The sequence below is a fragment of the Xenopus laevis genome, chromosome 3L, assembly GCF_017654675.1.
Source record: "Xenopus laevis strain J_2021 chromosome 3L, Xenopus_laevis_v10.1, whole genome shotgun sequence".
NCBI classification, from domain to species: Eukaryota; Metazoa; Chordata; class Amphibia; order Anura; family Pipidae; genus Xenopus; species Xenopus laevis.
Window position 1 is genome coordinate 114,415,303 of NC_054375.1, and position 23,033 is coordinate 114,438,335.

The 23,033-nt window shown below is 38.8% G+C and overlaps 1 protein-coding gene across 1 annotated transcript in view; it reads left to right on the forward strand.

The window, feature by feature from the left end:
* The first annotated feature begins 237 nt into the window (after positions 1–237).
* anpep.L (alanyl aminopeptidase, membrane L homeolog) overlaps positions 238–23,033 on the forward strand; it is a 42,756-nt gene continuing 19,960 nt past the window's right edge. The window contains 1 exon segment of the mRNA NM_001095122.1: positions 238–386. The gene's annotated coding sequence lies outside the window, so the exon portion shown is untranslated.

The window sequence follows — 23,033 nt, forward strand, 5'->3', positions numbered from 1 at the left end:
CAAGTGGTTAACTGTGAATATGTGCTGCTCAAGCAGTGGGTCAGGTTACCAGCATTTATGTTCAGAGAAATTCTCCCTACCCTGTTTCTAATTTTGAGAGGGAGAGAGAGGGAAGTTGAACTTATTTGGTGTAAAAGAGCAGACCTTCATGAGCTTTTTTAAGTGTGTGGGTCTGTGTGGGAGAAAAATGAATTTCAGTTAGGAGAATCACTCAAGTACCATCACGTAGATTTCGGAGACTCTCAGCTGTGTGGTCCTGCCATGATTTTTCCTGTAGTTATTATTCCTAAGAAGGAACAGGGACATTATTTCAAGGCTTTCTATGTACGCTGGAGCGGTACTACAAGCTTATATGCTGATGAATCGTTGGAATGAATACACAAAAGGTGAGTGAAGATTGTCTGGTTTAATGTTTCTAGTGGGAGAAAAGAGTGAAACAAATGGTTCTTTTATACTCAGGATACCTTTCTATTTAGGCAATGGTGTCATATGTTCTTACTCGCAGATTTAAGATAAAGTCATTTTGGAACTTTCCTGAAAGTTTACAACAAACTGCTATATTTCCACACATTTATACATCATGATTTCGAGTAGAATTTTATTTTTTTTCTAAACACATCTTTTCTTTAAACATTAGATGATTTTGTTCATATATATATATATATATATATACTAAGTCTGCCCATGTCTGCATGTCTGTCATGTATGTCATTTTGTTTTGACAAAGTCAGTCGAGCCTGTACTGCTGTGCAAATAACATCTGTACAAAAACGTTTATGTATAGGTTATGGCAGGACACCATAGCACAAAGGGCATAATATGGAGGATGCTCTACACACAGCTAATGTGGTAACACAGTATGCCCATAAAAACCCATGGATGTCCAATTTGCAAACTCTCGCACTGGTTTCACCTGCCTTGCTTTGGTTTGCAGAAGCAGCAATGATGAAGAATTTTGTGGAATAGAGCAGAGCTTTATGGCCAATACAGTGTAATTAGGATCAAAGGGCTGTGATTGTGGAAGTATTACTACTGTTCTACATTTAAATGAGACGTATAGACTGTAGAATTGAATGAAGGAAACATAAGCAACTCATAGCTTATTAGAACAGATTAAGAAATCTTCTAAACACTCATAAATACACAGTACAGACAGTTATAGTCTTTTTTTGGTTTAACCTCCCCCTGTGTAGTTTGGCATTTGGTGAGCCCCCTTGGCTCATTGCAAAGTTGAAATACTGTCCCGCTGCTATAGATCTAGGAGTATCTAAAGCAGCAAGTACTTTATACATTCACACCAATTTCACCCTAAATGAACTTTATTTTGGACACCTGCAGGGGCATAAATACAGATGAAGCAGACCCTGCAACTGCAGGGGGCAGTCGTATAGGAGCCCCATGAGGCCCTAATTAATGAGCAATTTCAACATATATTTGTAAAAAAGTCAACCTCTAGATACAGTATGTTGGGACATTAAAACTAATTTGCTGTGGGGCCCCAGTAACATCTAGTTACATCACTGGACTCCTGCCTCAATAAATTGCTATGGGGCCACCTTGCTAGTATTTTAGCTGTTCATCCAGTCAAAATTACATTTTGTACCAATGTTTAATTGGAAAATTAATAATAATAGGAAGGCATATAGAAAAGATGTAAACACTAGCCCATGCCTTCGGCTCCCTTAATGTGTGTACTGAAAGCAGGCTTAGAATCAGCCAGTGAGTGTACACACAGTATAATTTGATATGGAGACACTAAGGCTAATGGCACATAGACTGTTTTCTCCGCTTGTGTATAAGTGCCAAAATATAAATTTTTGCAGCAAAAACAGTTTGTGTGTTCTGACGGGCTGATCCCTTGTTTGTCAGTGCTCACACCTTTTGGGAACTGAAGGTAGTGGATTGGGTTGAAAAAAGACAAAGTCCATCAAGTTCAACCCTCCAAATAAAAACCCAGCATCCATACACACACCCCTCCCTACTTTCACATAAATTCTATATACCCATATCTATACTAACTATAGAGCTTAGTATCACAATAGCCTTTGATATTATGTCTGTCCAAAAAATCATCCAAGCCATTCTTAAAGGCATTAACTGAATCAGCATCACAACATCACCCGGCAGTGCATTCCACAACCTCACTGTCCTGACTGTGAAGAACCCCCTATGTTGCTTCAAATGAAAGTTCTTTACTTCTAGTCTAAAGGGGTGGCCTCTGGTACGGTGATCCACTTTATGGGTAAAAAGGTCCCCTGCTATTTGTCTGTAATGTCCTCTAATGTACTTGTAAAGTGTAATCGTGTCCCCTCGCAAGCGCCTTTTTTCCAGAGAAAACAACCCCAACCTTGACAGTCTACCCTCATAATTTAAGTCTTCCGTCCCTCTAACCAATTTAGTTGCACGTCTCTGCACTCTCTCCAGCTCATTTATTTCCCTCTTAAGGACTGGAGTCCAAAACTGAACTGCATACTCCAGATGAGGCCTCACCAGGGACCTATAAAGAGGCATAATTATGTTTTCATCCCTTGAGTTAATGCCCTTTTTTATGCAAGACAGAACTTTATTTGCTTTAGTATCCAAAGAATCAAACTGCCCAGAATTAGACAACTTGTTATCTACGAAAACCCCTAGATCCTTCTAATTTAAGGAAACTCCCAACACACTGCCATTTAGTGTATAACTTTAATTTATATTATTTTTACCAAAGTGCATAACCTTGCATTTATCAACATTGAACCTCATTTTCCAGTTTGCTGCCCAGTTTTCCAGTTTAGACAAATCACTCTGCAAAGTGGCAGCATCCTGCATGGAACCTATAGTTCTGCACAATTTAGTATCATCTGCAAAAATAGAAACAGTACTTTCAATGCCCACCTCCAGGTCATTAATAAACAAGTTGAAAAGCAAGGGACCTAGTACAGAGCCCTGCGGTACTCCACTAACAACACTGGTCCAATTAGAAAATGTTCCATTTACCACCACTCTTTGTAGTCTATCTTTTAGCCAGTTTTCTATCCAGGTACAAATACTATGTGGGACATTCACTGAGATTCGTAGTTGCGCTTGCGTCTGCTTCGCCGCACTTCGCCAGACGAATTTTCGTCAGCGCTACGCAAATTCACTGAAATCCGAACTTGCGCTCAGGGGTAGCGTAAGGTTGCGAAGTTGCGCTAGCGTTGATTCGCCAAGCAAAGCGAAGTTATGCTAGCGATGGTTAATTTGCAAACGGCGCCAAATTGAAATTTCAATGGAAGTATTCGTAGCAGCACTACACAAGCCTGGGAAACCTTCAAAACATCAAATAAAATTTTTATTTTGCCCCTATGTTCCAGGCCAACATTCCTTAATTTAACCAGTAACCTTTTGTGTGGCACTGTATCAAATGCTTTAGCAAAGTCTAAGTAAATCACATCCACTGCCTTCCCAGAATCGAGGTCTCTACTTACCTTCTCATAAAAAGAAATTAAGTTAGTCTGGCAAGATCTATTATGCAAAAAACCATGCTGGCACAAACTCATAGTATTATGATTTGCTATGAAGTCCAGTATCTTATCCTTTATTAACCCTTCGAAAAGCTTTCCTACCACTGACGTCAGACTAACTGGCCTATAGTTTTGAGGCTGAGAACGGGATCCTTTTTTGAATAGAGGCACCACATTAGCAATTCACCAGTCTCGGGCACTATGCCAGATCTCAATGAATCCTGAAAAATTAAGTAAATCACAGAGCTAAGCTCACTAAGTACCCTGGGATGAATACATCTGGCCCCGGACCTTTGTTATAAATCTTAACATGTTCTAGTCTCTTTTGAATTTCCTCATGTGTGAACCATTCATCATTAGTTGTATTACTAGAATTGGGACTGTTAAGAAGGAAACCTTCACTTACTGGTTCCTCATTTGTGTAGACAGATGAAAAATATGAGTTCAGAATCTGCGCTTTTATTTTGTTTTCATCAACCAGCTGACCCCCCTCTGATAGTAAGGGTCCCACCCCTTCCTGCTTCATTTTTTTACTATTAACATATTTAAAAAAATATTTTGGATTTTTTTTACTGCTTGCTGCAATATCCTTTTCTATATCAATTTTAGCTTGCCTTATAGCTTCTTTGTATGATTTATTGGCCTCCTTGTACCTTATAAATGATTCGGCTGTCCCAGCTAACTCGAAAGCCTTTAAAGCACGTCTTTTCTTTTCACACCAGCAGAGAAAACAACCCATGTGCCATTAGCCTTAAGTATATATTTTTGCACCAAATTCCATCTGTGTGTGCTCTGATGGACGAATCCAATGCCTATCAGCACACATTTAAGGAGCAAGAGGCAGTGGATTACACAACAATCAAATCATAATAGAGGCCTATGTAGGTCTGTCTGGAGAAGACTGTATCAATGCATAGGCTGTTGGAAATGGTCCATACTCGGAAAGAGAAGTGCCGATTACACCGCAGCTCAAAGTTTAACAATTGCAATTTATTATGCGAGAATGTAATTAAGGGAAACCACGATAAAAAATAAAATATGTATGTCTGTCAACAATGTTTAATGTTTAAACAATGTTTAATATTTATTAAGGATTGCTTCACCATTAGAAGCAATCCTGGGCCACAGATCTGCACATTTCTTCACCATAGGGACTGTGATAGCTGAGCCTTTCATCTCTCCCTTGTTGTTAACTATCGCTCCTTCATTGTTTTTAAAATACAAGAACACCCTGTCTTCTCTCTATTATGACTTCTGTTGCCATATAACCACTCAGGTTTTTCCATTCTTTACTGTGGCCATCACCATGTCTTCACACCAACAGTAGCAGCAGGCCTGTATTTGAGGAAAGGCCACAAAGGTGGCGGCCCTAGGGTGGCAGGATTTTAGGGGTGAAGCACCTGAGGAAGGGGTTGGTTCCCGGAAGCTTGTGCCACAATTTCTGCAATAAACAAGATGAAGGCTTAAGCCTGTGTGAATTGGTGTACTTCTTCCCTTTACATGGCTTGGATACTATTGGACTTGGAGGCAGTCTGGGAATTGAATGCACCCTATATGCAAGTAGGTGGTGTGCAGCAGTGAGAACTCCACACCCTCTCTTAGAATCCTTGTTTACAGACCTCAATGGTTTTTAGACTTTGGCCATCTGACATTGTCAGAATTCCTGTTGTTTATATCCCAGGTACAGATACAGGATACAATGAACAGAAAGTCACCAAGTGACTCGCCAACAGGAGTAATACTGTCATGAGCCGGAACCAGCACCAAATTCCTATTTTAAATCAGAATTCCGGCTCTGCTAGTGCAGAGAGCAATATTGCACTCTGTAAACTATTGATGTGCCCCCCCCATAACCCACTCTGATGCAAGAAAACTGAGCAGGGGGTGGCATCAGCTGGGCCAAATCAGCCGTGTTCACCAGTAAATAATCAGACCAAATCTCACCCTAACTGATCTGTTATCTTGGCCCCCTATTTACTGCTTTGGGCCCCCTATATATTCCAGCCTCAAAGTTTAGGAAGCTGTGTAAAGGACAAACATGCAAAGAAAAAAAAAGCACAATTTTGCTACCGGCACAGTCACAAGAGGTTCTTGCTCAGAAGAGCACTGTGTTCTGTACCTTGTACTGAATGAGCAAATGTACAACCAGTACAAGGCCACAGGCTACAGCTGCTCTGCATAAGGAACAGACACAAAGATGGATGCTAATGGGTTACATTTTGTGTTCAGTGTTTAAAAAAGAAAATAGAAAACAGGTAGAGGATCTGTTATCTGGAAACCTGTTATCCAGAAAGTTCCAAATTACGGGAAGGCCATATTCCATAGACTTCATAATTTAGTAATTGTCCTAATGCTTATGTTATTGTTGTTTCTGGATAGTGGTTGGCTCTACATCATAGTACAGGGACATTCAGTTTTTAGCTAAACCGAAGCTCTCAGCACTGCTCAGCTGAAGGATTTAGCCAGGGGCGCTGCTGCCATGAGGCAAATTGAGAAACTCACATCAGGAGACAGTAGCCCGCAAGTTACCACTACCAGGTGCCACAAAAAGCCTCCCCTGGTAATGGCAAGAGACAAAATGATGATTAAAGCACCATTGCTCCCTCTGCACTAGTGATGCAGTTCCCCCTCGACTTGCTTTAGCGCAAGAAAAGTGGGCGAGAGATCACCTTGGGCGGCACTCACAATGGCCCTGGTTCTGGAAGGTTATAAGTTAGGTTATCTGTAAATGTGCTCTGCAATAACATTACTAACATATTCTACAGTATACATAATATCTAAGTGCACAAGTTGCATTTCTACATGCACAAGGAAGATGGAGTTTTTACTGAGTTCCATGTCTCATTACAGCCAGGGCTACAACAACATGGGATGAACATTCCCACAAACTAAAATATGTCAAAATGTTTTTTTTTTTATTATTATTATTAAAGTGGTTAGCATCTAGGCAGCAGGACAAAGGTGTTTACAGAATCGTTGTATTCTTAAAATATCCCAATGATTTTTAATCTCAATATATGCTTAATAATTCCATCTATGTTTTCCTTTTTTTAGTCTATTTACATGTGCTGCCTTTCATCTGTGCTCAACCACACGTTGGCATAATATGTACACTGGAAACTAAACTGGGTTCAGTTTATCTTTCCATGTATAGAGATGCATCTGCTGATTTCTCAGGTCATTAAGGGCAGGCTTTGCTTTAGAGAGAATGGTGCAGTGACAGCTCTCTGTAATGAGAAAACCACATATATGACATATGTCTCAGTCCATGCTAACAGACTGATAGTTATAAATAAAGGATAGTTATAGTTAAACAAAATTAATGTTTGTATCCGGGCCAACAATCAATGCTCCAAGTTTAATAATGTAAGGTAGTTTTGGAGATGAACCATGTACCTAGTTATAGTCACTTTGTGCTTGCTTAAGGAAAGGCAATCAAAGAGTTAAGCCTCTTTGTTTCTCTCCTGCTTTATTACTGAAATTCAGCCTAACATTTATAACCACCGTGTTGAGAGATATGAAATCCATTGTTTACATTACTGCAGTATTTAATCCCTAAAGGGCAATGGACCACAGGCCTTTTTTCAGCCTGCTACCCTCCATTAACATTGGCATCAATGCAAGTTTCTCTGCATATTAAAGGGGTTGTGTTCACCTTTGATTTAACTTTTAGTATGATATAGAGAGTGATATTCCGAGACAATTTGCAATTGGTTTTCATTTTCTATTATTTATGTTTTTTTAATTATTTAGCTTTTTATTCAGCAGCTCTTCAGTTTTCAATTTCAGCAATCTGTTTGGTTGGATCCAAATTACCCTAGCAACCATGCACTGAGTGGAATAAAAGACTGGGATATGAACAGCAGAAGGCCTGAATAGACAAACAGGTAATAAAAAGTAGCAATAACAATAAATGTGTAGCCTTACAGAGCATTTGTTATCCGATGGCCCCCCATTTGAAAGCTGGAAAGAGTCAGAAGAAGAAGGCAAATAATTTAAAACTATACAAAATAAATAATGATGATCAATTGAAAAGTTGCTTAGAATTGGTCATTCTATAACATACTAAAAGTTGACTTAAAGGTGAACCACCCCTTTAAGTGCCCAAAATTCATAGTGTGAGAAGATGTAGGATAAAAAGCTTGCTAAGGCATAACACTTTACAAAACATTTTTGCTTTTATATCAACATTATTAATTATCATTATTAATTTACAAAAAGAGGGATACTAGTAGTATTCCATGAATAATACCCTGTTTATTGATTGTGTAAATGATGGTAAGTCTGACACCCCCCCCCCCCCAAATCATTCCATGTGGCTTTTTGTGTGGCCTCTAAAGTTGAAAAGTCCAAAGATCAGCCCTGACTAAGGGGCGATTGATTCATGACCTGGTATTAGAAGAGAAAATAGCAGCACTGCAGAAGAAAGCAACATTGACACCTTTCTTGTGTCTGAGCTTCCCTACTGACAGAAAGAGAGAGAAGATCACTAATGGCACAGCTGTAGGGGGGCTGCTAAGGATGAAGGTCAGAGGTATCACAAATGAACTCTTTCCCCTCTTTTGGTCTGTGCCAGATGTGTACTACTTGAAAGAATTTGTAAAAGTTTATATAGTGGTCTTGGCATTTCTTCTGCTATTTATTTGGATTTGTGTAATTTGACCCATCCCTGAACATTTAGAAGGAAAGACAATGTGGAGCCAAGTATCTGTGATGAATCAGTTCCCTGTGATGAGCACAAGATGTTTTTTTTTGCATGTATAGCTATTGGCCGTCCTGGTTGCATTTCCTGCAGAGATTTGACCTTTGTTGCAGATGACCATAGATTGGCAATTAGTGCCTTGCTCCCTGCCCTTTTGGCAGCATAAGATTTAATATTAATGCCTGGGAGGTAAGGTCTAGAAATGATGTTTCGGGGTCTGACCTAGAAAATGTTTTTGGGGATGATTAAAATCTCAACTATTTTACTTTTAAAGATAGTAATATATTTTGCAGGTGACAGACAACCCAGTTGCACAGTATAACATTTTAACTAGGCCTTGGCAAGACTATCAAGGCTGTGATAAAATATCTGTTTTGATAACTCAGAATTAAACAATATAACCTTCAATATGTGCACTAGCACATAATTAATCAGAGTAGGCTGGATAGCAGCGTTCGTGCTCCCCCCAGGTAGTGCAAGTACGAGAAGCTGTATGGGTTAATGTATCTTTTTTTGTATAAATGCACTAGCAATGCTATTTTAAGCCTTAAGATCTCATTTGCCAAGGGTTTGCAAAGTTCCCAAAATAAAAAATATTTTGCAGAAGTCCAGTATAAGCAAAGATTTGCACCAGTTTCGCACCAGCATAAGCATGACAACACAAAACTGGTGCAAATCTTTGCATCCAGTATGGGAGGTAGTGAATTAGGAGCAAGCTGCAGCTGCCATGTAAACAATTGCATGGCACGGGACACGGACAACTTATATGCCCCTCCCTTGTGTGCTAGGCCAGAAGTGAGAACCTACAGATAGAACGAATAGGATTCTCTTGTGCCTGATCACAATTCATTCTGAATGTGCTGCACCTTGTGTATCAAGAAAAATCAGTAACACTTACTGGTGGTTACTGGAACTATATTTATGTGGGTACTGTTCCAGCTTGAGTGCAGTATGTGAGAACTTCAATGGTGCATCAATGCAATGGCTTCATTTGCTGCACCCCCATTTAAAAAGAGATGTCCCCACAAACACATAGTAGCAGGGTCACCAAGTGAACTTTGCATCTGTACCTATGGCTTGTGTGAGCCTATAAAACATTTATTTCTGTTTGTCCGCTAGTATCACTGCTTTATCTGAAGGGTTCATAGGTTAGCAATGATATAACCTTGCATTATCAATACTATAGAGCCTCCATTTGTACTTACCAAAATTAGATGCAATAAGAAATTATCTACAGATGCAATACATTGTGGGCAGCCTTTGCTCTAATTGTATAAGCAATAATGATAGTGCTCATAAGGGGAAAGGGTGTTACTCATAAGAAACTTAGATTAAGTTAAAGTTTCCAAACACTTTTTCCAGTTGCTTCTTATTTTTGTTTTGCCACCAACTGTAAAAATATGTATGTTTGTGTATATGTACTGTATGTATAAACTTTGTTTATAAAGTGTTGTAAGCACTGTACAATCTTACAGTATATAAAAGTACACACATGGAGGACAAGTAACATAATAAATACAATAAATATGTATAAATACACAGAGCTTAAGTGTCATATGGTAAGAGAGACAGTATGAAAGCGGTACCTGCCCCATAGAGCTTACAGTCAAGTATTAGTCATTATTTTAACTAGTTAATGCAGCAAACAGTTTAAAAGGGTTGTGCACCTTTGAGTCTTAGACGGTCTTAGACCAGGGCCGAACGTCATTCTACATGATTTATTTTTTAAAAAATACCATTTTTAAGACAATAACTAATTGATTGTCATTCCATACTGTAAAGCTGGCCATAGATGGAAAGATTTTTAAAAGATCCAATCGTTATAGTGAGACCATAATTATCTTGAAATGATCGTTTAAATGTAAGATGTGTCCATCAACTAAAAAGACCATTTCAGGCGATATTGCCAGCAAAACTGAAGAGTAGCTGCCTGCTTGGCCCTGCAAACATAGATAGATTGCACTTTAAGCCTGGCCGATCAATTTTCTGACAGATGTCGGCCGAAAAATCGTAAGATGTATGATCGTTCGAATCCCACTAACCGCACGATAATTTGACGGATTGGTCAGACTGGACTGAAATCGGTTGTTCACCAAAGAAGAATCATCATGTCTATGGGGACCTTTAGTTTGTAATCTGTTGGTCCGTGTTATATTTGGCTTCAAGCTATGGGAAGTTCATCAAGTTCAAAACATGTTAACTTTGCCTTGATAATTTTACGCAAGTTCCTCTTGCAAAGAAAATCTGGGAGTGAGTGACATAAAACAGGTTGCATGCAGCCCTCCATTTGTTGTTAGATTGCAGGTTCATATTTCTATTCTATTTTTATTTGCAGTATATGATCCTGATTTGCACTAGGTTAGAGAAGGCCGACTACAAGTTTATTATCACGTTATTATTCTCTTATAACATAGAATTGCTCATAAAATACACATGCTGTTTATTTCCAAACAGGACTTAGTAAGGGTTTGACTCAAGATTACTGAATTGCCTGTCAATAAAACTCAATTAACCACTCGATATAGATAAAGAAAAAATAACTCAACCATCCCACACAGCAATTTATCCACTTTAAATGTAGATCATTGGCATAGGGTGTCTTTTGAAAGAACTGTGACAACTCAGATTTTTTAAGAAGTTCATAGGTATACATTCAAGACCAAATATGGCATGTTGGGCTTTAGAGTAGATGTGGCCAGTGAATGTATCTCCACAAATTTGCATAGTTCAGTCATATATCTACCAATGCATGTGGGATTTCCCACCCAAGCAGTACACAGTATATATGGCTCATCTTATGCAGCCAATAAAACATTACTACAGGTATACTGTTAGGGGCTGATTTACTAAAACCAAATTAATCTCAGTTTTTTATGAAAACGAAGTTGACCAAACTCCCTTCCACAATTTGAACTCATGTATCAATACATTTTCTCAAAAAAACAGAGCGACAAAACATTGCAACAAAACTTTTTTTGATTATCCAGCGCAGATCACGATGTCAAGAGACAACTTCAGGGACATCTGCCATTGACTTCTACATGACCTCGAAATGGTTTGAAATGGTGTATTTTTGGATTCTGATTTTTAGCAGTTTTGGGGTATAATAAATGTACAAAAATTTGAGTTTTCCCCCTTAAAACCTCAACCAGAAAAAAATCAAGGTTTAACTAGATGGTGTCGTTTCTGAAGAAACCACAAGATGTTGGCTTTGAAACGCAAGAGGTGTTGGGGCCAGTCGCCCCTGGTGCATAGAGAGTACACAAAGTTGGTAGAATCTGGTTTAAAACTGTGAAAATTGAAGCAGATCAAATTGTACCATTAAAATCAATCCAAAAAAACCTGATTGGCTGTTTTTGGCTCCACCCACTTTTAAAATTTGAACCCCAGTCCCCCTGTGACCGACTGTGCCAAGTTTGATGTCCCTGCCATTAACTGTGAAAGAATGGCAGCAACTTATATATTGACATTGATTAGCAATAGGTAACATTTGATTGGCTGTTTTAAGCTCCACCCAGTTTTCCGAATTTTAACCCCAGTCACCCAGTCATGGTCTGTACCAAGTTTGGGGCCTCTGGCTTTAAAACTGTGAGAATGGCAGTATTTGAAACTTTTACATTGAAGTCAATAGGTAAAATCTGATTGGCTGTTATTGGCTCCGCCCACTTTTCCTAAATTTTGACCACAGTCACCCAGTGAGTAATTGTGCTGAGTTTGGGACACTTGGCATGGACGCCATAATAATAGCAGCAGTTTTATGTTTTTCTCTTGAAAATCAATGAATGACATTTGATTGGTTGTTGGTGGCTCCACCCACTTTTCCTAACTTTGAAGTGCAAACACCCAGTGACCACATTTGTGATATTCGAGGTCCATGACAGCAATAATGTGCAAATGGCAGCAATTTTAATTTTTCCCATTGAAATCATCAAAGAAATCTGATTGGTTGTTTTTGGCTCCACCCACTTTTCCAGATTTTGATCCCGGTCCTCCAGTGACCAACTGTGCCAAGTTTGAGGACCCTCCCATGAACAATCTAAGAGCGGCGACAGTTTTAACTTTTCCCATTGAAACAAATGGCTAATATTTGATTGGCTGTGGTAGACTCCGCCCACTTTTCCAAATTCTAACCCCAGTGACCCATGGTGCCAAGTTTGGGGTCTCTGGCTTTAACACTGTGGGAATGACAGTGTTTGACATTTTCTCATTGAAGTCAATAGGGAAAATCTGATTGGCTGTTTGTTGCTCCGCCCACTTTTTGGAGTCCCCAAAATGTGACAGAACTTTTCAGGTTGACCCCATGACTAAGTGACCCAAGTTTGGTGAGTGTAACTTTAATGCTGTACGAGTGGCAAAAGTTTCAAATTTTCCAATGAAAGTCTATGGGAAAAAATGGGGTCTTTGGGGGGTCGCCACAGGGCCACGGAGGGTGGGATTGCTTAACAGAGCACAAGCAACCTATTCGGGTATGAGGCCAACAAGTGAGCAAAGTTTCATAATTGTACTCCTAAAACTCTGGGAGGAGTAGCGTTTAGAAAATTGCTAAAATCTCATTGGCTGTTGGTAGCTCCGCCCACTTTGGGGTGCCCCCCAAAAATACATATTTTTATTCGGGGTGGCACCAACAATATGCGGTCCGAGTTTGGGGAGTGTAGCTTCAAAACTGTACGAGCGGCAGCGATTTGAAAATTTTCCCTGTCAAAGTCAATACGAAAAAAGGCGTCTTCGGTGGTCCGCCGCACGGGCGCAGTGGGTGGGATCGCTTACTAAAGCACAAGCAACGTACTTTGCTATAAGGCGAATAGGTGTGGAAAGTTTGGCGCTTGTACCCCTAAAACTGTAGGAGGAATAGCGTTTAGAAAACCGGGGGGCGCTAATAATAATAAGAAGAAGAACAAGCTGAACTAGTAGAACAGTATGTTGGCTTCTTCAAAGCCAACATAATAAATGAGCCCTTACTGTGTCATCACTGTACTGCTTAGGGACAGGAGGAGGGAGGCATACTGGCAACCATCTCCCCAAAAGCTCCACATCTGTATAACACGGGCAAAGGGGTCAGATCATTCTGTCTAGTAGGGGTCTCATTGGATTGGTCCTGTGTAAAAACCTTGCCTGTTGCCATAAAGAATTTTATTAGGCACCAAGGAAACTTTTTTGTATGTATAGTTATATAGGTGTGAAGGTACATAACCAAACATTGAATACATAAGGGCCATGCAATCAATAAAAATATTTTAACTCATATAAACTTTGAGATAAAATTAATCAAGAATGTTTATTTGTCTATTTTTTATGCAGCTTGTAACTGCTTCCCCCTGACATATACTAATATTGTGAGCAGTCATAAATATAAGTCCCAGTTCTAATTTTAACATTACATTGGTACATATATTTATATAAAGAAGAAGAAGGAGTAGGAGAACTCTGTATCCAACCTTCAGTTATCTATGCCAGCCACCAGCATGATGTGCAAACTCATCTTTCTTCCCAAAATTTCTCCTCAAATTGTTTGCCAACCAACTGCAAGTCAGCCACAAACTCTGCATCATTTTTAATACTTAAAGGCTAAATTGCAACTCTGTAACTACTGTACTTTCTATCCTATTTGATAACACTGAGAGGATAGGTAGCACTGCAAACACGGATATTAACTAAAAAGGCTACTATTTTCTGCCACTCTTCAACTCTCCATCTTAAAGCTGGCCATAGACACACAGATCCTATCATACGATTCGAGGATTCAAATGATTTTCGGATCGTGTGTGGTGAGTGCCAACATCTTTCGTCCGGCGGAGATCGGTCATTTGGTCGATCGGACAGGTTTGATTTTGACCCGACTGATCCCGCCGGAGCCCATTGCACATCGTAATCGGATTGCGTTCAGATTACCCCTGATATAGCCATGCTCGTTAATGGCATATTGGGGAAAGATCCGCTCGTTTGGCGATGTTGCATCTGTGGCCACCTTAAGCTAGCTCAGATTCTCCAGGCAGATACTGTATGTTTAAGACATGGCTCCAGTTCCCTTTGCGTTACTATTAGCATTATTCCCCAAACTATTTACCTGTCATTGTTTGTGCTCCACGGTTACAGAATTAAAATGTAAAGATTTGAGTTGGATGTACTTAGTATGTAATCTTTTTATTATCTCAAACTGAAAAGGTCAAACATCCAGGGTTTCACAGGTTGGAATCATTTACACTATCTCAAACTTTAAAGCTGTTTAAAAAAAAAAACTGCAAATACACATGGTACATTGTAGGTAAATGCCAGCATATTAGCCGAACAATCTGCAAACAAACTGTTTCTCTAGTCTTTATAAATAAAGGACATTGTAGAATATTCTCATGTGCATTATGCCAAGGAACTATGCTTGGAAGAGGCCTCCATTTAGCCCAAACCTGTAATAGTAAACCTGTAAGTGTGGCTCAGTTTTCCCCTTGTCAGTGTCTATACACACAATAAACATTGCTATAATTGAGACCACAGCATTCCGAATATAGGAAACTGCACACTTCATTAGTGGCAAAACATTGCTGCTCATGACATGGAAAAATGGAATTTCTTTAGAATGGAGCTCAGTGAGGAATGTTAATATATACATTAATTAATTGGGCAGATATGCAGGATTGTGCCCTGCATATCTGCCCAGCGCCTTATTAGAGAACAATGGGAAATTGCAGTATAATGTCCGTTACCCATTTTTCCTTGATGGTGATGGTGCCACATTTCCAGCTGTGACTTATTTGGCATAGATATATTGAATTTACAAATTAGTAAATCCTCCTCTGGACCTGCTATATTCCTAGCCACACCCCCCCCCCCCCCAGCAAATGCAGGGTCTGCTTCCCATCTTGTCCCTGTATATGAGGAATACGCGGGTGCTAATTAATTACAGTGATTCACTATAATGGGTAATATTATCTTGGATTAGATAGAAAAAAATGATAATTGCAGTGCAAATAAATACAGAACTCGGTGTCTCTCAGAATGGGCGTAGCAAGACAATAGCAAGTACCCGTGCACACGTCTCCAAGTGGCATCACTCTGTGCAGACTTTTTATGAGAACAGAACTCCAAGGTAAGGGTACATTTTGGATATAGTGGTGGAAATTGACATTCATTAGACATTTGTAACAATACTTCAGTCCAGAGAGAACTGCTACCAGTGGAGGGAAAATATACATTCCACTCAGTGTAGGTAGTTCAGCTATGGGAAAAACATCTTTTTTGTGTTCTGAAATCTCTTATCTCTTTTTAATTAGTCTTCATGTTTTATTTCTATCATCTTTCAATTGGTGTTGTTTTTACTGTATTGATTAGCTATGGCTACTCTGGGGCATATCTCCTGGCATGGAGCTTTCCTACATTCCTCCAAGGCTAACAATGCATTTGCCATCACAGTCCTCATCTGCTATTTATAGGACCTAGCCATATTGTAGTAAATATTTGAAAATGTTGTTTGCCATTTCCCATTGTAGAAAAACTGCCTTGCCAGAAAACTTAGCTAGTATTATACATTTCCATCTGGGGGTCTCCATCACTCTAGGGCACCTAGTAACTGTGTTGTCCATTTTTACCCCTTCTGCAAGTGCTATAGTTTTTTTTAATCTCCAGAAATACCACCTTGATGTATAGTACATAGCCAAAAGCCTTAAAATGCCTTAAAATGATTGCAATTTCCACCTGACCTTCCAGTGAGATAATAGCACTCCTTTTGCTAAAGTTACAGTAAGTCCCCTTTATTTATATTTTTACCATAAGAGGCTATTTGTAAACCAATTTTATTTTACGATGACCCAAATGATATCATCCCTTTAAAATGAAGCAGAAGACTTCAGATAGGTTAAACAGATGATGTGTCTGACTAACACAGTGTTCATGGGGATTTACAAGTTGTAGAATAGTCATTTCCTTACCCAGGACATCATATGATTCACCATTAGTTTTAGTAATAATCACAGGTCCTGTACAGTATCTGTCCATGGCGGAAAGTTCATCCAACAGACCTGGGACAGGATGTAATCCCCCCAGTATAAACAAACTCAACTGTCTGTGAGCAGTGGCATTTCCATTAAAATATAATGAATTAATTTCGATCTGCATGCCCACACCCTCCACTTTAATGTGTTTGTCTTGCAATCGCCTCCCTATAAAAACATGCAGTGGGGTAGAATCAGCCTGTAGGACCTTGGTAGGGAGACACATTTGCAAAGATAATTCTAATAACTAAACAAGGTGGGACCATCCAATAAAGAACTTCCAGGAGTAAATAGTTAGGACCAGAAAACTGAGCTCACTTTGACTTTGCTCATTTTGGGTACAATAATGACCCAAATGACTATTATTAACATGTATTTATATAGCGCCAACATATTGCGTAGCACTGTACTACTGTTGACTTCATTCCTTATAAAAGCAGAAGACCTCAGATAGATTAATCAGATGATGTATCTGACTAATACAGTGTTCCAGACTGCAGAATAGTAGTTGCTGCCTGTGACTTATCCAGGACATCATATGATTTCCATTAGAGGAGCTTTAATAATTAATATATGTCCAGCACAGGATCAGACCAAAGGGGAAAGCTCAACCAACAGACCTAGGAAAGGATTTAATCTCCCAGTTCAAACAAAATACATTGTTTGTGAGCAGTGGCATTTCCATAATAATTTAATTATTTGCTCTGCATGCCTACACCCTTCAACTTAATGCATTGGTCTTGCAATTGCTTCCTTATAAAAACACTCAGTGGAACAGAATCAGTCTGCAGGACCAATGCATGGGTAAGGAGACACTTTTGCAAAGATAATTCTAATAACTAAAGGTGGCCATACACAGGGTGATGTTGCCAAATGAGCGGATCACTCCCCGATATGCCCACATTGGAGTGGGCGATATTGGGCTGATCCGATCATGGGCCCTAGGGCCCGACGATCGGATCAGAATGGAGGCAAAACGGACGGTCGGATCGCGAGTCCGCATCAACGAAAATATGTGGCTGAGATCCGATGGGTTTTTTAACCTGCCCGATCAGCATCTGGCTGACTTTCGGGGCAGATATCGATCAGGGACGTCCGTCAGATGGCCCCACACACAGGCCAATAAGCTGCCGACTCGGTCTGTCAGCAGCTTTTATCAGCCCGTGTATGGGGGCCTTAAGCAAGGAGGGGCCATCCAATAAAGTATGTCCAGATGTAAATAGTTAGGACCAGAAAACTGAGCTCACCTTGATATGGGTAAAATGGCTTAGTCATTTTATGATCATAAATGAATGACTATTGGGACTATTGCGTAAAATGAAAGGCTACTCACCCAAGCTGCCTGTGTATTCATGCCTTATGTATTTCACATATCCAATAACCGAATCCCATTAACATTCACTTAATATAAATCAAGTGTCATAATACAAAGAGTGGGGCTGATCCACAGGTGCAAAGATACCTTGTTCTGTGGCAGAACACAACTTGTATCCAAACTGCTAAAGTGATGTAAGTTGCCCATCAGTTAAATTGCGGTCTTGTTGTGCAGGGGATCTTGGGAAGACTAACTACCTAGAGTAGATCATAACTTCAGTATCTGTCAGGTTGTGATCGGGTCTTTGACCTTTTAAATCTCCAGTCAGTCGCTGTTTAGTCAGTTCAGGTTGTAACTGGCTGGGGATTTAGAGAACTGTATAATTAAATATCCCTGCCAAAAAACTGAACAAAAACATGTATATAATATGTTATTAGAAATTCAGTGATTGTGTGTACAAGACACAGTTTGTAGAAACTATAGCTGGCAAATGATTAGACAAATAAAAATAACAATAGCAATTATATTGTAATATATATGTAATTGTCACTACCCCTATAATAATAAGAATAATAAACACAAGAACAATGGAAGTGGGGGAAGAGCAAACAATCACGTTGCTGAACTGAAAAAGCATTTCCAGCCAACTCCAGACCATTTCAGATATTCTTGGACATATGTTGCAGGTTTCCTGTTTGTTTTTATTGCTGGGCAGCCTGTAACCCTGATCATAGATCTGCATCTCTAGGACTGGTTTAGGTGGTTTTGAATATTTATTGAATAGGTGGTTCACCTTTAAATTAACTTTTTAGTATGTTATGGCCAATTCTAAGCATCTTTTCAATTGCTCTTCATCATTTATTTATTTTTATAGTTTTTGAATGATTTGCTCTCTTCTTCTGACTTTTGCTAGCACTGACCCCATCTAAAAGAAATGCTCTGTAAGGCTACAAATGTATTGTTATAGCTAATTTTTATTACTCATCTTTCTATTCAGACCTCTCCTACTCATAAGTCTCTTATTCAAATCAATTGCTAGGGCAATTTGTACCCTAGCAACCAGGTTACTGAAATTGAGAGCTGCTGAATAAAAAGCTAAAGAACTCACAAACCACAAATAAAAAAATAAAAACCTGCAAATTATCTCAGGATGTCACTATCTACATGATATTAATAGTTAACACAAAGGTTAACAAGTTGAATAATTCCTTGGTCAGTGTCCTGGACATCAGGGCTAATTTGTTAATTAAGTTAACAATGGAGGTAATTAGCTTCCCAGAGATTTATGTTAGAGCACCATTTGTCTGCCACCTTGTGGTTGCATCAGGATTTCCAGATTTTTTTACAATAAAAATGTGGCCTTTTTACATTTGTACTTTTGTTAGTCATATACAGCATCCTGCATTTTTAAAGCAGCCAGGGTATCCTTGTTTTCGATGCTTATTAAATTAATGAGCAGCTACAAACATGGATAACAAATGTTTTATGCTTTGGCTGTTGAAGAGCTACAACTCTCCAAAGCCCCTTTTGGAAATACTGGCTCACCCTTCGGGGTAGATTTACTAAAGGGCGAAGTGGCTAACGCTAACGCCAATTCGCCAGCGTTACCGCCCACAGGGACTTTGGCATTTTACTATGTCAATTCGCTAATGAAAGAGACAGGTGCTAGAGATCATTCGCACTCAATTGACAATTCACTCTGGCAAATAGACTTACTCACTAAAATTCATTAAAATGTGGATTTTATTGAACGTTACCTTTCGCCAGACTTGCCTTCACCAGCTCAGACCAGGCAAAGTGCAATGGAGTACATAGATCTTCCTCAATCTTCGGTTACTTACATCATATTTTGAGTGGAAAATGCATCAAAGTTCAAAAAACGCTCAGTTCAGTGATAGACTGCAAATTTTTGTGAATTAGCGTTGTCTGACTGAAATTTTGCCTGGCGAAGTGTTGCACTGGTTGTGAAGTGGACGCTGGCAACTTTTCGCCGGTAATAAATGTGCCAGTTCAGCCTAAGGATGAGCCTCTGTAACATAATATACTGGATAAATCAATTGTCGTGTGTCATGGAGTTTAAATGTGGGCTCTCATGTTATATTTTTATACCTGCAATATTCAGGGTTACTGCTAAGTGCTATGTTCATACCTTTCAGTAGAAACTAGATCACTTAAACGCTCAGGGCTCAGTTGAAAATTAAAAAAAGTATTTATTATCTGTAATAGGAATGATTACCCCTTGTGTAAGGCAGGACAAAGATCTTTGCACTTACGTTTACGTATTGTGTTGGTACTGTCTGGTTATATAATTGCTACGGTTGGAAAAAGAGATAAGAAGATTATTTATGGATATGGCCTTCTTATATGAATTGCTCTTTCTGTTAATGTTTATCAGATAGTTCCCCCTCAATAACTAAGATAATAGCAGAGTCATGATGCTTTAAAGAACTTTCTTGATATGACAAAATGATTATTGTTATTATCACTAAATATTTATGATGCCACAGTTAGAGATGAGAAAACCTGTCCCATTTTTTTCAAAAATTTAGTGAAAGTGCAAAACTTTGCAAAACAGTGAAATTCCTCCAAAATGCATAGGAGTCAATGTGAAGATGAATTAGGTGAATGTGCGATTAAGGCTTTTTCTAGCTCTGCAATAGCAGATACATTGTCCTACCTTGTTAGAGAAGCTTTTTTTTCTGGTGCAAAAGACAGCGGGTAAACAAAATACATGACAAAATTCTAACATGGATTTGCACAAATTTTTGTAGCTGTTGAAACCACCGATTTTCTGAAAAAGCATTTTCTATGCAGGTTGGATCAACTGGTGGTAGTAAAAGTCCCATTTAGACAGTGCACCATTTCATACATAGTTCATACCTGTTTTTCTGTTCTGAATGTTGCTCGACACAGATCAGTCTAGGACTGCAGAATCGCAAGTGAGCATCACCCTTCTGCACCTTGTGTTACCCTAGCTAGCTGCCATGAACAGAAGGGGAGGGGGGAAACAGAGAATAGGCAGTCAATGTCCAGATCAAAGAGGTGTTTATAATTCCCTTTCACAGTGAGCAGAAAAATATGAAAGACTGGGAGAATCTTATAAATTGAATTCATGTGTGCTTCCAAAGCGGAACAGGCTCTTTGCAGCCCCAGGTGCAAGCTGTACCCCCTGTCAGGGTAGAATTCCACAAATCAATGAAGACAGCAGCACTCCGGAAAAATATTGAAAAAGTGAAAAACTTTACTTAAAGTGCTTTAGGCAACGTTTCGGGCACTTTAAGTAAAGTTTTTCACTTTTTCAATTCTTCCGGAGTGCTGCTGATTAGGGAGCATCTTGTCACATTTCTAGTGGTCTGTAAAAGTGTACTTGTTATTTTAGGGAAATAATCGTTTTTACCAGCATTAATGCCCTGCCACATGTGGCAACAAGATTTTGCAGCTATTGCAATTGTGCAATCAAACATATTGAAGCAGGTATTAAGGAGTTGTAAACCGTAAATCCAGTGCATTTTTTGCCATGATTTATTTTATTTGATACTGTGTACAAGAGTTAGGCTCTGCAGTGCAAAAAGGGACACACAAATACTGCATTTACAAATAACTTTAAAACCATTGGAAACATTCACGTGATGTATATTGTAAAGTTACTTATAACTATATTTTCTTTTTACAGCAAAATTATATCTATTGGGTTAACTTCTTTAACCCTTTTACAGGAAACCTAAATGCTAAAATGTTTAGAAATGCCATATTTATATATACTGAACCTACTGCACCAGCCTAAAGGCTCTACATTGCTATAGTAGTAATGATCCAGGCCTTCAAGTTGTGAGCAGGACCTCCCCATCTTGGATTTTATTAGTGTCAGTGACACACACAGGTTCAGTGAGCTCTAAATAGTGGTTATTTACTAAACTCTGAATGGCAAAAACACGAAAAATTCGTGGTTTTTTTAGTATAAAATCTGAATTTTTAGTAAAAAAATAAATTTTTCGGAATTTATTAAACCCCGAGGATGGAAAAGTCAGAATATGAAAATCCGGCATCTCAGATCTGTCTATATAGATATAAGTCAATGGGAGAAATCCCAATGATTTTTTGATGTGCTCTGGGTTTCATGCAATAATACGTTTTCGGACAGAAATCGAAATGAAATATCCGAAAAAAATAGTGAAAATCTGATTTTTTTTCCCGCTAAGCAAATTTTCGGGAAAATGTAATACAACATAAGCGTAAAAAAACCCAAGCGGATTTGATAGGAGTTTGTAGCAGAAAATATTGAGATAAATTCGGACTTTAATAAATATCCCCCTTAGTTTAGGCATTGTTGCAAATCATCAAGGAGAAAATTAGATTTGCCTGCCATAGAAGCTGATGCACCTGTTTATTAAATTCTGATGCAAAATGCACAGTAGAGAGATTTCAGTGCAATTTTTCCAAAGTTTCTTTCTATCTTTAATCAATATTTCAGATAAAGATACACTTGTGGTTTTGGAAAGATTTCCTTTGTGGTTCTTGCTCCTTAAAGAGACACTGTCATGGGGAAAATGAATCAGTTAATAGTGCTACTCCAGCAGAATTCTGCACTGAAATCCATTTCTCAAAAGAGCAAACAGATTTTCTTTATATTCAATTTTAAAATCTGACATTGGGCTAGACATATTGTCAATTTCCCAGCTGCCCCAAGTCATGTGACTTGTGCTCTGATAAACTTCAATCACTCTTTACTGCTGTACTGCAAGTTGGAGTGATATCACCCCCTCCCTTCCCCCCCCCCCCAGCAGCCAAACAAAAGAACAATGAGAAGGTAACCAGATAGCAGCTCCCTAACACAAGATAACAGCTGCCTGGTAGATCTAAGAACAACACTCAATAGTAAAAACCCATGTCCCACTGAGACACATTCAGTTACATTGAGAAGGAAAAACAGCAGCCTGCCAGAAAGCATTTCTCTCCTAAAGTGCAGGCACAAGTCACATGACTGGGGGCAGCTGGGAAATTGACAAAATGTCTAGCCCCATGTCAGATTTCAAAATTGAATATAAAAAAGTCTGTTTGATCTTTTGAGAAATGGATTTCTGCTGGAGTCTGCTGGAGTAGCACTATTAACTGATGCGTTTTGAAAAAAAACATGTTTTCTGATGACAGGATCCCTTTAAACAATAAATCGCAAGGGGCATAAAATAAATAATGAGTCCTTATTGGAGGCAAAACAATAGTATTCGGTTTATTTAATGTTTAAATTATTATTTAGTAGGCTTATGCAATGAAGATCCAAATTACAGAAAGATCTGTTATCCAGAAAACGTTATGAATATATTGACTTATATATCTGTAAATCTTTCACAGAAGAGGAGCAAATGTAGTAGGAAGAGTCTGTGTCTGTAGGCTGGTATTCTATGGAGATAGAATTACTTGTAGAACCTATTTTGTATTCCAAATTGAAGGAAAATATGACTTGGAAAAATGCAGGACATGCCAATGATTAACAGTGCCTACAGAGCCATATTTGTTTTCTGAAAAACAGTTTTCTAAAGAAAAGTCTTAAG